We start from the raw sequence: 13,384 nt of genomic DNA on the forward strand, positions 1-13,384 counted from the left end.
TATGAAAGCCTTTGAGTGTTCAAGGATGAAATATATGAAAAACAATGCATGGAAGGAAATGAAATTACGGCCGAATCAACCCAAAAGTATCAAACCTTGAACGTTTTATATTTTGCCCCTGGACTGCAGTCATAGATTCTACTTTAACTTCAGCTACTGCTGGGAAAAAGCCGTTGTAATTGCTCCTCACTTATCTTGCTCTCTTTTCGTGATTGTCTGTTAAACTCAGCCTAAGTGTTCAGATAAATTGCATTGTGAGCTCTTTTATGAAAACAAATGTGCTTTGACTAAGCCAGCAACCAATTACTGCATACTGAAAATAGAGAGTGCATGTTTGATTATTAGTGTAGAGCGCTTGCCTCTAATAGAGTCATATCTTGTAGGAATTATTTTAGTTACAAATGTCCTCCCGACAATATTAGAATACTTAAATGAAAGGCTTATGAGTGAAAATCCTTTACTTGTTGTGCTTCAGTCCCTCATCGGCTCTGTGAGTTCATAGCTTCTCTAATTTCTCTAATTGAGTCTCTCTGGATGACACACATTATGGAATACTGTGGATTCCAGCGGAGCGCTTCAACCTGTGCCATCAGGAGGTCTTTTGTTGCCATGGTTATATTTCACAGCGAATCACAGGCTCAGAAAGCACATACAATAGATTTATGTTAGGTAAATAATGGGAACTTGTGCTGAAATGGTTGCAGTGTTCTACAAAATTCTGAAATTTGCAGTATGTTTGTACATGGTGTATATACTTTTTAAAAACAGATTAAGCTGAAAATCTCACATATCACTTTGTGTGGAACACAGAAGGAGAAATGTACTCTTCAAAAAGGATGCAAAAACACCACAGAAGTGTCAACTGTATTACTGATGTGCACACTCTGGAAAAGAAACTGACTCAAATATATAAGTTATACATTCTTCAAACTTTTCTTTTTGTGATCGACGGAAGAGAAAAAGTCATATGGGCTTTGAACAAGAGATGAGGATGGGTAAATATGTTTTTGTTCTCTATTTCTTTTTGAGACTTTCAAGCCCTCTACAGCTTGTCAGTATATCCACAGCAGGAATTGTTGACTAACCCATAGACCTGCTTAAAATTATTTACCTTCAGACTCCAGCATCCAGATGTCTTGTGCCTTAAGGAAGCATTTATATTCAGGAATGTCTTCCTGTTCTCAATCTTTGCTGTTCTTTCTGCAATGAAGTGTTTTTAAAGCCACTAGGAGTTTGAAAAATAACCCTATGCATTCACCACATGTCATCTGTGGGCTTACGCCAAAGGCCCTTGTGTCGTGAGCGGCTGTTTTTCTGCAATAAAACAAACGGTGTTGTGTAAATGTATGCATCCTTTCTGACATGTTATTAATCATTGTCGAGTGGAGTGGCTTTCCATGGTGATTGTTGCAGCTCTTTCATTGTACAGTTGTCAAAGAAGTTTGCAGCTTATTCAGTTTTATCATTTTTTTAAAATGTTTTTCAGGACTGATCACCACCACATCAAGGAAACTGGACAGAGAGCAACAAGCAGAGCACTTCTTAGAGGTACTGAATTCTTCTTTAGAGGGGTAATTTAATCAAGAAAAGAAAAACTGCCATTATTAATGATGCTTTCCATTTGAACTTCAGTTTGGGACATTCCATCTTGATATCACCATTTTAATATATTCTAAAATGTAATTTACTCCTTTGATGGCGAAGCGGATTAGCAGTGTTCAGTGTCACATGATGTTTCAGAAATCATTCTAATATGCTGGTTTGGAGCTTAAGAATTATTTCTTATTATTATCAATGATGAAAACAGTTAATATACTATATTTGCATTTTGTTTTCAAGCTTAAAAAAAGACTTAACGTTCTTAGGACAACCTACATTACATGTTAAGAAGGATGACGTTAAACAGTGTATTTGAATGTGAACATGAAATTGAATGGAGGGAAAATTTATAGGGAGAAATTACTTCAGTTATTTCCTGAGTAATATTGTGAGACTTGGAATATTTAGAGTTGTATACATATTAGGGGTGGGTGATATGACCAAAATCTTATATCACAATATGAGTAATTTTATTTCATGGTTCTGATACATGTATATATCACAATAGTTGTTTTTGCTTTAAATAAGGTCTTTATGATTTTTGATCCAATAGAAATGTTATAATTCTTGCCACCAGTATCAATATATAAATATATATAAAAAAACTAATACTTATATAAATAAAAAAATATATAAAATAAAAAAACTCACGCTCAGTAAAAACAAGTAAACAATCCATGATTAAATAAGAATAAGAAACAAATTATTAGCAATAGGACAAGAAAAAAAAAACAAATAAATAAGAAGTGGTACATAACATACATTGTAAAAAAAATAATCAAATGTTTAAAAACTGCATATTCTACACTGTGTAAATTGCTAATTTCTTCTTATTAAAGTTACAAAAGAGATTTGGAGATTTTCTCTCTTTTGTTGTTTGATTAACATGACAGACAGCAGGAATATTAGACTGCTGTTACTTTAAGAGCTGCCCAGAGCCAATATTTTTTTACAGATGTGTTTTCTTTCTCAGTTGTTTGCTGTCACTTAAGACCTAAATTACTGTTTTATAAAGATACTTGCAAATAATTCTTTTTTTTTTTTGACACATACAGTATAAGTGTGTGTATTTAACCATTCAAGGCCTATAAAGAGGCAAAAAAAAAAAAAAAAAACCTCTGGTTCAATATTACCATGCTCTATGTCTTCATGTGAGTATCCGTTAACTTTCATTGTATGGAAAAGAAGAGCATGTACATTCTATATAATTCCTATTTTATATTAAATAAAAAAAATGACATGAATGCAAGTAAATAGTTCCAGATTTTATTTTTGGGTGAACTATCCCTTTAAGTATACATCAAATACATTGATTCATCGATTCTCAAGGGCAGTTTTGTTAGTTCATAAAATAAAGTTATGTAATAGTCATAAGTGACAAAACTATGATGTAACTGCTGTACAAAGCAGCCTAAAATGATTACCGATCAACAGCCTCAAGAATTTTATTGACTATCATCATACACACACTGACTTATTAATTGATCTGTTTTAGGAACACATTCATTGTCAAGTTCTGATCTATTCCTTGTGCAATTCCCCACTTGAAAAGGACAATCCCTCCACATGAAGCTTTTAACTGGATTTCACTCAATAAACAGCCATGGGAACAGTTGTTTGTCTTTTATTTACCATTCCTTGATAGCAGTAAACAGGTGAAAAACCTCAAAAGAAATGACAAATACCAGTTATTATTTGAGTTGACAGTCAAACTAAACAATTCTTCACATTCACCTCAGATAAACACAGTACTGTCATTACAAAATACAAGGTTTCCACTTTTAAGAAGTATTTTCATAGTCAAGAATTATTCTAAGGCATCATTGTAGCCACACAACTATATATCCTTTACAAAACAATCAATTATTTAAATTTTTAGAACCTTCTTATCTTTTAACAAAGTATCTTTAGCCAAATAATTTTAGACTATACATTTTCACCTGAATTAAGAACTTTGTTTGTTAAGATTTCTACAAAGTTGAAATTACTTTTAACAATTTCAAACACATTCTTTGTCAAACAATGAATTTGGAATTTGATTACCCCACAAACAACATTTGAAGTTACAAATACCACTGCAAAAGTCCTATCAAAGTCAACAAGAGTTCAAGAGTTTGTGTTTGACTGCTTAAGGCAGTCTAGCCAAACATGGCCAATATGGCGCTTACCGGCTGTCCTTCACAGTATTGTGGAAGGCTTGGTCTTGCACAGTCACCTTGATGACAAAGATGGTTTCCTTGGTCTTGTGGTGCCTTAAATGCAGTCTAAAGACAACAAAGCCAGGTACTGGCACGCTCAGATCACCTGGAAGATTTGTTCCACCTGGTTCACCACTGATTGAAGGAGGAGGAGTTTCACCATCGAGGAGCTCCCAGGCAGTTTGTCAGCACACCTCCCACTCGATCTTCCCATGGGAGCCGATGGAAAGATCGCAAATCAGCACCTGCTTACTGCCAGTCAGCTCAGAGTTTGGTCCTCAACTGGTAGCAAGACAACCAGGCGTCGAACATCTCTGTGCAGGACTGTGGTTTGGAAAGCTTCTTTCAGGACTTTGATCGATGGACGGTTTAGTGCAGGTTTTGTGACAGGAAGGCAGGAGCTTTGGACCACTTTGACGATCACGTCTCGAACAATGCCCTTAGCATCTGGATTGACTCTCACGACCCGTCCTAGCTTGAATTGGCCCCTCACTGCATTTTGGTCGCACAACCAGACAATATCTCCGACAGCAACATTGCGATGCGAAGTGTGCCATTTACTTCTCAGAAATAAGTTTGGGCCGGCAAGCTGGCTCCAAGACCTCCAGAACTTGTTGACCTGGTTCTGCATCTCTCGGAGTCTCTTGTAAGGGTAATTTGCAAAGTCAAATGTTCTAATCTCACCACATGAAGAGGCTCGGCCCAGGAGAAGTGTGTTTGGTGACACATACTGCACACTTTCTTCATGGGTCTGCACCCTGGCATCTATTGGGCATTCGTTGGCAAGGTTTGCAGCAAGTTGTAGTGTTGTCTGAAGCTCGCTGTAGCTGAGGCCAGTGTTGTTGCCCAGGCTCTGCAGTGCCTTCTTGAGAATGCGGACAGCGGCTTCAGCAGCCCCATTGCGGTGAGGTGAGTCAGCAGGGTGAATTGTCCACTCCCATTTGGTACCTTTTTGAGCCGACATCTCTTCTATTGAAGTTCTATTCTGAGCATCCAGGAACTGGTACAGCTCTCTTAGGACAGGTTTAGCGCCGATGAAGTTTGTCCCCGGGTCGGACCAGATCTTTTTTGGGTGCCCTCTTATTGCAGTAAAGCGTTGGTAAGCCATCAAAAAGCTCTCTGTCGACATTGTGTTGACCAGGTCTGCATGAATTGCCCTGCTGGCCATACAACTGAAGACGACACCCCACACTTTCATGGAGACCCGTTTCTTGATGTCGTCTTTGACAAGGTACGGTCCAAAGAGGTCGACTGTAGTGAACTCAAATGGAGCTGCAGGTGTGGTTCTTTCAAGAGGTAGGTCAGCCATCACCTGTTTGCACCTTCTTGCTCTTGACTTTTTGCAGAAAAGGCAGTTCTCCACTACATTTTGAGCAATTTTCCTCCCTTGGATGACCCAGGCTTTCCTCCTCATTTTCAGCAAGGTTGCAGCCACACCTTCATGACCCTCATTGTGCGCCTCCCTTGCCACTAAAGTAGAGACCCATGCATTGAAAGGCAAAAGGGGAACTGCAGCGCCATCCTCCCTGAAGCCATGGATTCTCCCACCACAGACTAGTAGCCCAGATTCTGGCTCTCTGTACACAACCAAGCGGTCCGTAGTAGTGACTGGAAATGTTACCCCTTCTTGAGCAGCAAGATAGATGTCTCTTATTGCCTCTTGACGTTCTGTGACGGTGATAACTCCTTTTGTGGGAATCGCCTCCCACTTTGGGGTCTCAATGGACTTTGTTGCAGATGTAAACCTTTTGGCGGCTCTCCAGATGAAAGCAACCGTCTTGATTAGACACTTAAGACTACTAAAGCGCCTCTCATCTACTAGGTTTAGGACAGCTGCACCAGCAGGAAGTCGTCCCGCAAGACTTGGAAGACTTTTCGCTTGAGCTCTGGTGAGTGCAGCCACAAACGACTTCTTTTGCATTTTGTTTATGCTTTCTCGAGCTGTTACAGACACATCTTTTGATGACATAATTGGCCACTCGCTCTCTGGAAGATGTAGAAACTCTGGCCCTTGCTGCCACTCTGAATGCGCATCAAGTTCCTTTGGCCCAGCTCCTCGAGTGATAATGTCGGCTATGTTGAGTGGTCCAGGGATCCACCACCAGTCCTGTAGCTGTGTGCTCTCTTGGATCTCTCCAATTCTATTAGCGAAGAAAGTCTGAAATCCATAGCTTTCACGCTGGATAGCTCCAAGAACAGTCTGACTGTCTAACAAATGGTACCACCTTTTTATCTGGATCTGGGTATGCTGTTCAAAGTACTTTTTCAGGCGACTTGCAAAAACTGCACCACAAAGTTCTGATTTGACCGCATCCCCCTTCTGGTCTAGAGGTGTCAGCTTTGCTTTTGACTCCACTAGTCGAATTGTTAATTGTTTGTTGCAGTTCCACCGCAGGTAGAGGACAGCACCATAGGAGCTTTCACTACCATCTGAAAAAGTGACAGCGACTGGTTCAGTTGTTGCCTTTGGTGGAGTAAGGGCTCTTGGGAACATTACTTTGCTTAGCTGGACGTACTCCTCAAAAATTCCAATTGCATCTTTGCGGAGCTCATCCGACAGGGGAAGGTCCCATGTGTCCTTGACCATGCTGCACTTTGGTTTTGCCTCTTGGAATGCCCTTCGGACCAAGATAGCCCCTTTTTGCTTTAATGGTGTTGTTAGGCCAACTGGGTCATACAAGCCAGCAACTTGACTCAGCAGTTCACGTCTTGTCAGCGGGTCTGGTGTCTGTGCTCGTACTTCTTCTAGCAGCAGGTTTTGTCCAAGTCTCATCTTTTTCTTCCGCCTGGAGAAGTTGACCCTCACCATGACATGCAACATGTCTTCATCCACAATGTAGCCGAGACCGAGCGCCTTGTTCTCTTCCTCCTTAAGCTGGTTCGGCAGGACAACAAAATTTGGTGATGCCTTTTCTCTTTCTCCTTTACTTTGGCCTGAGAAGACCCAAGGCTTCAATGCAAACCCTCCTGCTTTTAGAATCAGCTCCACATTCTTTGTAATGACTTTGAGCCTTTCACTGCAGTTATGGGATGTCAAGATGTCATCGACATAGCTGTGCTCATGTAATACTTGACATTCCTCTGTGAGGTGGCTGAATTGAGGCAGGTTAGCGGTCTCCCTCATAGCAAGTTGTGCTATGCATCCTGCTGGCTTGTCCCCGATATTCACTCTGGTTATGGCGTATTGTTCTAGCTCATTGTCCTCTGAATCACGCCACAAGAACCGGTGTAGATGGACTTCCCTCTCCTCGAGCCACACAGAATTATACATCTTTCTGACATCTCCTAGAGCGGCAAAGGAGCCTTGGCGGAACTTGAGGAGGACAGCTCTAATCGAGTTGAGAACGTCAGGACCTTTCATCAAAAGGTCATTAAGACTTTGGCCTTTGTACTTCTGACTGCTGTTCCAGACAAGTCTTACCGGAGTTGTAACAGAATGGGGGTTGGGTGCGATAAGATGACTAATATACCAGACAGGTCCATTCCAGTTGGTTAGATCCTCCTTGGTCAACTTCTTTGCAGCCCGGCGGTCAACCATTTCGTGGACTTGAGCTCCATAGGCTTTTTTCCACTGCGGTTCTTTGTCGAGCTGTCTCTCTGTTCGGAGGAAGGTTGCCTCCACTGCTTTTCTGTTGTTTGGCAATGTAGATGGGTCCATGAGCCAAGGATATCTAGCATGCCAGTGTGGACTATCACTGTGGTCATCAGCACCAACATAAGTCAGGCCACCCCTTACAACTTCCAGCTCCCTTTCTTCAGCCAGAGTAATTTCTTTGCCACCAGGTTGACAACTGCCGCAGCGACATCCTCCACATTTTGGAGTGCAGGGGGCGCCAATGCTATCCCATCGCCACCACTCAATAAAATCCCGATGTGTAATAGCAGAATAAGACGACTTGATGGTAGGTTTGGTGCAGATATGTTCTTCATACATCAATGCGGCTGTTCTCATAGACCTGGCGAAGTGCGCTCTGGACTGGTGTGCTGTAACTGTAACCTCTTCAAATAGACCAGGGTGTGTCCCTGCAATTGTCTTTCCCAATGGCCCATCCCATAGTACAAGGTCCCCAATGGTGCGCATTTTCTGTGGGACCAGTCGCCCTTCCTTATGGCTTATCAAAAGCTGTATCTGTCTTGGTCTCACCAGTTCATTTTGGGGGACATCTGGAAAGAACTTTTGGAGTCTTTTGGCTGTCACATGTTTATGGATATCTGCAATGCTGTCTAAACCATAGCAGAGGAGTTGGTGGGATCTGAAGTTGCCCTGCTCTGTGCGGATCCGGATCTTTAGGAGGTACCGTTTTGTGGTAACTTGAACTTTCATTCCTCCCACACCGTGGACAACAAGGGTTATGGCTTCACTTCTAAGCTTCAAACGATCAGCTGCATCATGAGTTATGTAGTTTGTATCCGATGCCAGGTCGATCAAAGTCCCAACTTTTTGTCCTGCATTGGCTGTGACCTCTAAGAGCATCATAATGACTGGCCACTCCACTATTCCATTCTCTGCTAGAAGACTGCTTTGGTTGGACAAATGAGAGCAACGGACTACAGTGTTGCAAAAGGCATTGCGACACTTCTCTGCAAGTTCAGGTGAGAGACTTTTAACAAATTCTTCTTGGGCTTGGGTGTAACACTCCCTTGTGTCACCTCCCACTTTGCCGTGGTTATTGGACCCCTGGACAACATTCCCTTTGAACGTACCAGCTCTTGGGCAAAGGTAATAGTGGTGTTCTGCAGCACGCTGTTCTATGCAGTCTGGCCTCCTGCACAGAAACTCTGGTTTACAGTAGTCACCTTCATTGTGAATCTCCAGGCATTTTTTGCAGGCTCCCAGCTTCCTGACAGCATTTCTTTTCTCTGACAACTTAAGAGTGCGAAACTTCTGGCAGAAATATATCCTTTTCTTATGCTTGCCATCTCCGCAGACCACACATCCTTGAGCCTGGTTGCTTAATTGGGTGGAGGTTCTGGTTCGAGCTTGCCGAGGTTCAGATTTTGGTTTTGGTTCCTCCTCTCTCAGTTGGTCCAGCTTCTCATAGATGGCTTCTTGACCTTGAAGAAACTTGAGGAGGTAGTCAAATCGCTTGTCCTCCTCTGCTTCATCATCTTTGCCAGCTACATGAAGAAGCCATTCCTTCTTCAGACCATCAGGAAGTTTACTCTCTATCGTTTTTGTTACAAGAGGGTTCTTTATTGCGCCGGTCTTGCCAAGCTCGTTCAGATCGACCAGGGCTTTTCCTACAGATTGAATTAGCTCAACAATCCTCCTAGGCTGGTTACCTTTAACTGCTTGGAGTCTTTGGAGCTCTTCTACTATTTCAAGGGCTATAGTTGTCTTATTACCAAAGCGGTTCTCCAAGACCCGGAACATGTCCTCAGCAGTTATGCAAGTTGCAAGGCGGAGGTCTCGTATTATCTTCTCATCCACACTGTCGAGAAGTTGGAACTTTTTAACCTCTTTGGATCCAGTAGGTTCTCCCTGCATCTGGAGCGCTTCCCAATCTTTTTTCCACCGGTGAAACTCTCGTCGGATGCCAGAAAACTTTGGGAGGGCAGCTGGCTTTAACTTAATTGCTGGTGTGGCCACACAACTGATTGAATTAGTACTCAATTTGCTTGTTTCTTCTCTGACATGTGCCCCTGTAAAGTCTGCTTGTCTTATTGAGAGTTTTGGCAGGACAGTCTCAAGGCCTTGAATACGACTCTGGAACGGTTGTTGCTCTGCTGGGGGGGCCCAGCACTTCCAATGTTTATGCACCTCCTTCGCAGCCTTCACAAATTTCTCTAGCTGTCCGATCATGAAGTGATATGCATCTGGGTTTTTACTTGGGTCCACAGCTCCCACGTTTTCTGCTTGCGACTCTGCTGTTGTAATTGATTGTGTCAGTTCATATTCCCCGAAATTTGCCCACAATGTCTTTTGTATGAGGTCCTTTAGCTCTTGCAATTTCTTCTCACACTCATTAGCTGTTTTGACCAAGTCCCTCTTTTGCTGCTCACTCAACTCCTCTGCATCGGAGCTTTCTTCAATACATTGCCCCTCTACATCATCGTTGGCTTCCAGGACTTTGCCAGCTTCTTCAGAGATCTTCTTAAAATTGTCTCGAAGCTCCTCTTCCGACATCATTGTATGCATTCGTAGCACATTATTGGCCAACCTAGAAAACTGACGTTTCGCTGATGTCCTTGCGGTCTTTAGCTGTTCTACCAGTAATGAATCAGCCATTTCAAATCACAGCAACAGGACGGGAACAGTCTTTATTTGTCTCTTTGGACACGTGTGGTCACTCTTCTGGTCCTTCTCCAGTCTTCAGAGACGGTTTTTCACTGTCGAGCTTGCCGAGGTTCAGATTTTGGTTTCCTTGTGCAATTCCCCACTTGAAAAGGACAATCCCTCCACATGAAGCTTTTAACTGGATTTCACTCAATAAACAGCCATGGGAACAGTTGTTTGTCTTTTATTTACCATTCCTTGATAGCAGTAAACAGGTGAAAAACCTCAAAAGAAATGACAAATACCAGTTATTATTTGAGTTGACAGTCAAACTAAACAATTCTTCACATTCACCTCAGATAAACACAGTACTGTCATTACAAAATACAAGGTTTCCACTTTTAAGAAGTATTTTCATAGTCAAGAATTATTCTAAGGCATCATTGTAGCCACACAACTATATATCCTTTACAAAACAATCAATTATTTAAATTTTTAGAACCTTCTTATCTTTTAACAAAGTATCTTTAGCCAAATAATTTTAGACTATACATTTTCACCTGAATTAAGAACTTTGTTTGTTAAGATTTCTACAAAGTTGAAATTACTTTTAACAATTTCAAACACATTCTTTGTCAAACAATGAATTTGGAATTTGATTACCCCACAAACAACATTTGAAGTTACAAATACCACTGCAAAAGTCCTATCAAAGTCAACAAGAGTTCAAGAGTTTGTGTTTGACTGCTTAAGGCAGTCTAGCCAAACATGGCCAATATGGCGCTTACCGGCTGTCCTTCACAGTATTGTGGAAGGCTTGGTCTTGCACAGTCACCTTGATGACAAAGATGGTTTCCTTGGTCTTGTGGTGCCTTAAATGCAGTCTAAAGACAACAAAGCCAGGTACTGGCACGCTCAGATCACCTGGAAGATTTGTTCCACCTGGTTCACCACTGATTGAAGGAGGAGGAGTTTCACCATCGAGGAGCTCCCAGGCAGTTTGTCAGCACATTCATAAATTGAAATATTCATGTCCAATGAAATAGCGAGATGCTACCAGTAACCTATTGAATTTATTTGAATATAAGGAGAATCAGTTGTAGTATCTATGGTGAGGAATTGATTTACACATATAAAGGTAACAGTGTTTCCATGTGCTTTTTTATTTCTAATGATGAAATCTTATAATGAGGTGCAGTACAGCAAATGACTTGTCTACATTTGCATTATGAGTGACAGATAGGATAAAGCCAGTGCTTATTGACCAAGGACTCTTATTTAACACCAAAACACGTGCAGATGTGCAAATTTTCATACAGTCTGGTGAGCAGCTCTTAAATTACTGATCAGTCAATGAGGGCAGTACAGTAGCATTGATCAATGGGATGGGTGTGGCTCCCCGTGATCCCTGCTCTACATGGACCGAGCGGAATGAGGGCCATTGATTTTTGTGTTCGGTAAATGATGATTCACTCTGCGGCAGGCTTCAAGTTCCAAAGTTCATATCATACATCTAGTGCCTCAAGGTGCCTGCTTTGACAGCCACCCAGGCATCAGCGTCTCCAGCGTGTGGTGCTGACGGCGGATGGTGGTCATTAAAGATTTAGTTCGTAGAAGCTTTCATGAGACGCTGCTTCTGACTTTTGCAGTGGTGTAATATACCCCCGGCCCCAATTTTGTGGCCACTGTCTGATCTCCAGTGGAGCTCCATGAAGAAGAGTGATATCAGTTGGCTCATTGTGTTGTTTTCTGAAGAAGTTGTATTGATGTATTTTTCTATTCATTTATTTTAAATAGAGGGTGAGTAGGGACTGGTTTGTTTATCAGTATTTTAGTCTTTTTATTTATCTGGAGAACAGAGAGAGAGATGCAGAGTTGCTGTAAAGTTGCTAAGGTGTGTGAATGGCTTTTGGCTCATTGCTGTCAAGTCACAAGTCAAAAAAAGCCATCCTCAAGGCCCTAGATATGGCTGGAGTCACTCTTTTGATGTAAATCTGAGGTTATAATGTCTGCTTGCCAGAAATCTGGTTTGTTGCTTAACTTGAGCTTTCAGTACAAATGACATGGGATGAGATACAAGATTTAAAGAACAAAAGTAAAATATACTCTAAAATGTGCAATATGTTATGGCAAAGTATATTGTTTTGATTGGATAAAACTAATTAATTATTAATTAAAATTAATATATGCAAATCAAATACTAGTTTATAAGTTTTGGGATCTGCAAAATGTTTACAATGTTTTTTGAGGTCTTTTTTAATGCTTACCAAGACTGCATTCATTTTATTAAAAAATATAGGAAAACAGTATTGCGAAATATTACTATTACTTAAGATAAATTTAACTAATCTTTGCTGAAGAAAAATATAATTGATATCAAATAAAAATCTTTCTAACCCCAAATATATATATATATATTAGTATACATATATTATACATATAAGTCATGAAGACATGAGTGAAAAGATATGTACATGATTGCATGAATGATATATGGGTATATATAGGTATGAAGAGACAACATGGAAATGTTAAAACTCCATTTGCAGCTTCCTTGAACTGTTAATATTGAAGATTGGCACTGAAATGAAATGTGTGTTTATCTAGGTTACAGTTATGGATGGAGGAGGGATCTTCAGGCAGTCCACTGTCTGGGTGATAGTGCATGTTCAAGATGAGAATGACAATACGCCAGAATTCAAAGAGTCTGTGTACCGCATCAGCCTTCCGGAGCGGGACCGTAACAAACGTGGTGATCCAGTCTACAGAGTCTTCGCTTACGATCGAGATGAAGGCTCCAATGCAGATCTCACGTACAGCATCGTGGATGGAAATGACGATGGCAAATTTGTAATTGATGCCAAGACAGCCATGGTGTCTTCCAGGAAGATGGTCACAGCTGGTGGCTATGATATGCTCACAGTAAAGTATCATACATATGGGCACTTCAGTGGATATTAAAGAAAGTTTTTCTTTATTACAGCATAATGTTTTCAGTCTTAATATGTACTTCATTTTTTCTCAGATAAAAGCCATTGACAATGGGACGCCTCAGAAGTGGTCGACCGCCCGTTTGCATGTTGAATGGATTCGGAAGCCCGTGCCTTCGCAACTAGCCTTGCGATTTACAGCAGCCGTTTACAACTTCACAGTGGCGGAAAACGCCAAAGTGTATGAGTCCGTTGGAGAGGTCTCTGTTTGGCAGAGAGAAACTCCTTTATGGTTCGACATCATTGGTGAGCATCATCATTAATGCAGCAGTTCCAGTCATAAATTAAGTCAGGATGCAAACTTTAATGTCCCTGATATTACTGATGTTACTGTCTGCTTTGGATGATTAATTTGTGTTGTAGCATTCCTCAGTTACTTC

At 41.2% G+C, this 13,384-nt stretch overlaps 1 pseudogene; it reads left to right on the forward strand.

Annotated features, from left to right (window-relative positions):
* Positions 1-13,384, forward strand: part of LOC113109865 (protocadherin Fat 3-like) — a 57,990-nt pseudogene that overhangs the window by 12,358 nt on the left and 32,248 nt on the right.

This window comes from Carassius auratus, chromosome 10 (assembly GCF_003368295.1).
Source record: "Carassius auratus strain Wakin chromosome 10, ASM336829v1, whole genome shotgun sequence".
In the NCBI taxonomy this organism is placed as follows: Eukaryota; Metazoa; Chordata; class Actinopteri; order Cypriniformes; family Cyprinidae; genus Carassius; species Carassius auratus.